A 5000-nucleotide genomic window follows, 5' to 3' on the forward strand; every position below is an offset into this window, starting at 1 on the left:
TCAGGTCCCGGCGGCGCGCAGCGCCGTCCTAAGTACTTGGTCGGGTTCGAGAGAGGCGCAATCGCCCGGAGTTTGGCGAGTAGACGCTTTAGGTGCGACCACCCGTGCTCCCAACTGAGCTTGCCGCTGCCGACAGAGGCCCGGGAGCGTGCTGTCGTGGCATTGCCGGCGGGAGACAACACGCGCCACCTACGGTGACCGGCAGCTCCAACGCCAGCGCCACAGAAGGACAAAAGCCCCACTTGGGTGCCGAAGCGAACTCTCCCAGCACAGCGCACGCGCCAACACGTCCGCACAGCTGCGATACAAACCACCTGCGAGAACCGCAGAGGCGACCGAGCAGCAGACGGCGTCGCGGCGCCGAGCGCCGGGCGGCGGCGCATCCTCAGCGCACACAGTCCTCAATCGGACCAGCACACTGCAGATGTCCACCGCGCTTCGCACCGGGCCCGCGAGGACCTACTTTGGCCGCACGGCGCCGCGTGCAGGGTGCGCCGGCGCGCAGCTGCGCCGCCTGCCGCCTCCGTCGGCCGGCGCGCCTGCCACTGGCCGCCCCCACCAGCCGGCTGTAGCGCGTGCGCCCACGCACCGCACGGCCAACACGCCGGGAGGCCCCCCCTCACCGGCCGGGGACGGTCCCACCCAGCCACCGCCGCGTATCGCTTCACACCCACATGCCATTCACGTTCGTGGGCATGGTGGGTATCGCTGCAACAACCGGTTGGTAGCTCAACCGATCGTCGCCATCACTGATTCACCCCTAGCGAGAACAACCGCACCACAACGGTTTACCAGTTGTTCATTTGCGTAACGTCACCAGCAAACGTAGGCGTCCATCGCCATTTGCAAATTCAACGATTGTTGCATGCCTGTGTCAGGTGTCACGACACACTGTCTGCCCACATACACGCAACAACATGTCCACGCTTAGCGAACACGTGGAAGGTGGCCCCCGTACGTATGCGATGTCCATTGCGCGAACGACTGTCAACCGGCCTCTGTCGCATGTCGCAGATGTGGAACGCAGTGCACCGTGCTATCACGGTGTGTGAGAAGAGACGACTACGTCTGACAACACGCGCCACTACATCAACAGACGGCTCATGCTGATCGCCATCCAGGGCATACCACACTGCAATCCAGCTCTTATAGGGAGACGACACGTAGCTGAGTGCACAACATTTGGACCGCATGGTTCGCCGTTGTTGGCGCAGTCGTTGTACGGTCACATGTACCACGATGTATCATTCAGTACATGAGGACCAATGTGCAGTACAGTGTGTGATTTGGACGTACAACATCAGCGGACAGTTGACACAGGCCGTACCACAGCGTAGGCTAAGTGCTTCGCCATGCGAATGCCAATGAACAACTGCAAATGCCAATGAACAACTGCAAAGGGCATTGAGCATGTACGTCCTGCTGCCATCCACATTACAGTGTATAGCTGCAAGGTGTTTAACATGAAGCGATACACTGGGGACCGGGCAGTGCGAGTAGCAAACTATATTGCGGGGGTTGCAGTTAGGCAACACTACACTAATTTAACGCGTCGTATGACAATTACAGAGCAGGTTAAGGCCCAACGTGTGTTGGGTTAAGGCCCAACGTGTGTTGGGTTAAGGCCCAACGTGTGTTGGGTTAAGGCCCAACGTGTGTTGGGTTAAGGCCCAACGTGTGTTGGGTTAAGGCCCAACGTGTGTTGGGTTACGTTAAGGGGCAATGTGGGTTACGTTAAGGGGCAATGTGGGTTACGTTAAGGGGCAATGTGGGTTACGTTACGGCGCAATATAGGTTACGTTACGGCGCAATATAGGTTACGTTAAGGGGCAATGTGGGTTACGTTACGGCGCAATATAGGTTACGTTACGGCGCAATATAGGTTACGTTAAGGCGCAATATCGGTTACGTTAAGGCGCAATACAGGTTACGTTAAGGCGCAATACAGGTTACGTTAAGGCGCAATACAGGTTACGTTAAGGCGCAATACAGGTTACGTTAAGGCGCAATACAGATACGTTAAGCGCAATACATGTTACGTTAAAGGCGCAAACAGGTTACGTTAAGAGCGCAATACAGGATACGTTAAGGCGCAATGCAGGTTACGTTAAGGCGCAATACAGGTTACGTTAAGGCGCAATACAGGTTACGTTAAGGCGCAATACAGGTTACGTTAAGGCGCAATGCAGGTTACGTTAAGGCGCAATGCAGGTTACGTTAAGGCGCAATACAGGTTACGTTAAGGCGCAATACAGGTTACGTTAAGGCGCAATACAGGTTACGTTAAGGCGCAATACAGGTTACGTTAAGGCGCAATACAGGTTACGTTAAGGCGCAATACAGGTTACGTTAAGGCGCAATACAGGTTACGTTAAGGCGCAATACAGGTTACGTTAAGGCGCAATACAGGTTACGTTAAGGCGCAATACAGGTTACGTTAAGGGCGCAATACAGGTTACGTTAAGGCGCAATACAGGTTACGTTAAGGCGCAATACAGGTTACGTTAAGGCGCAATACAGGTTACGTTAAGGCGCAATACAGGTTACGTTAAGGCGCAATACAGGTTACGTTAAGGCGCAATACAGGTTACGTTAAGGCGCAATACAGGTTACGTTAAGGCGCAATACAGGTTACGGTTAAGGCGCAATACAGGTTACGTTAAGGCGCCATACAGGTTAGGTTAAGGTACGACATAGGTTAGGTTAAGGTACGACATAGGTTAGGTTAAGGTACGACATAGGTTAGGTTAAGGTACGACATAGGTTAGGTTAAGGTACGACATAGGTTAGGTTAAGGTACGACTAGGTTAGGTTAAGGTACGACATAGGTTAGGTTAAGGTACGACATAGGTTAGGTTAAGGTACGACATAGGTTAGGTTAAGGTACGACATAGGTTAGGTTAAGGTACGACATAGGTTAGGTTAAGGTACGACATAGGTTAGGTTAAGGTACGACATAGGTTAGGTTAAGGTACGACATAGGTTAGGTTAAGGTACGACATAGGTTAGGTTAAGGTACGACATAGGTTAGGTTAAGGTACGACATAGGTTAGGTTAAGGTACGACATAGGTTAGGTTAAGGTACGACATAGGTTAGGTTAAGGTACGACATAGGTTAGGTTAAGGTACGACATAGGTTAGGTTAAGGTACGACATAGGTTAGGTTAAGGTACGACATAGGTTAGGTTAAGGTACGACATAGGTTAGGTTAAGGTACGACATAGGTTAGGTTAAGGTACGACATAGGTTAGGTTAAGGTACGACATAGGTTAGGTTAAGGTACGACATAGGTTAGGTTAAGGTACGACATAGGTTAGGTTAAGGTACGACATAGGTTAGGTTAAGGTACGACATAGGTTAGGTTAAGGTACGACATAGGTTAGGTTAAGGTACGACATAGGTTAGGTTAAGGTACGACATAGGTTAGGTTAAGGTACGACATAGGTTAGGTTAAGGTACGACATAGGTTAGGTTAAGGTACGACATAGGTTAGGTTAAGGTACGACATAGGGTAGGTTAAGGTACGACATAGGTTAGGTTAAGGTACGACATAGGTTAGGTTACGGTACGACATAGGTTAGGTTACGGTACGACATAGGTTAGGTTACGGTACGACATAGGTTAGGTTACGGTACGACATAGGTTAGGTTACGGTACGACATAGGTTAGGTTACGGTACGACATAGGTTAGGTTACGGTACGACATAGGTTAGGTTACGGTACGACATAGGTTAGGTTACGGTACGACATAGGTTAGGTTACGGTACGACATAGGTTAGGTTACGGTACGACATAGGTTAGGTTACGGTACGACATAGGTTAGGTTACGGTACGACATAGGTTAGGTTACGGTACGACATAGGTTAGGTTACGGTACGATATAGGTTAGGTTACGGTACGATATAGGTTAGGTTAAGGTACACATTGTTGTAAGGAAAGGTTTAATGGGGGGCGGGGCGGGGCGGCCGGTTTGTTGATTGTGATTATAGTAAGTGGATGCCTGCGGCATCATCTGATTTGCCACGTCAGGATGCACCTTTGGCTCATGACAGGCGGCGCTCTCATTCCATGCTTGTGGCAGACCTGTGTCTTTCATTCCTGCCATTGTTTGTGTGCTGTGAGAGGAGGCAGTATTGTGATGTTGGGTGCACCCCTGTGTAGGACATGTGTGGGTGTTGGTGGCTTGGCTGAGCAATGGTGGTTGTCGGGTGGGTGGGATATTCTGTTTTCTGAGTGGACCTCCCAGTCTGGTTATGACAGTGTGGATTGTCTAATGTGGCGGAGAGGATGCACTGGGTGTTGTTCCATGCTGGTGCTTACATATTGTCTGTGTGCGTGTTACAGGCAGAGAGTAGTGCGTGATAAGGGTGTGTGGCTGACGTGTGGTTGTGATTGTGAGCAGAGTCTTTCAGCATGTATACGGACAGTTGTATACATTATCTGTATTCTGATGGCTCTATCTATTACTAATCAGCGCCGTGTATACGTTTAATCCGGTTCCAGTCGAAACTGTTGTATCTCTGTACATTAGTGACACGGCGAGCCCGCTATGTAGTTACTCGTCTCGGCAGCTTCCACCGGTGTATGGCAAATGATTATAAGGAATCAGTCTAGTCGTCAATACCGATGGTGTGACGTCACATGTCTGGGGTGGGGGACGCTGCGCCCTTCCGGTGGGTCATGGCCTAGAAAGACTCTTCCCACGCAGGGGGGCGTGGACTGTCATTGACTCTTCCAGGTAATATACTTGCCGTACGTTCTTGCGACTGCGAGTGCAACGCTCACCGGTACCGACATGGATGGAGCGCCTCCTAGCTGACCGCTCAGCATCGGCATTCGTACAGAGAGCAACGCGGTCGCGTCTCTAGCTCGTAACTGGTACAGCCCGCAGCTCATGTATAGGGACAGCGGGAATGTCGCATATTGGAGATAACTCTTCATGAAACGCATGTTATAGGGGTGGATTGCACATTGCGACTGCGGGAAAAGTCCGCCGTTCA

This window comes from Schistocerca americana, unplaced genomic scaffold (genome assembly GCF_021461395.2).
Source record: "Schistocerca americana isolate TAMUIC-IGC-003095 unplaced genomic scaffold, iqSchAmer2.1 HiC_scaffold_593, whole genome shotgun sequence".
NCBI lineage: Eukaryota > Metazoa > Arthropoda > Insecta > Orthoptera > Acrididae > Schistocerca > Schistocerca americana.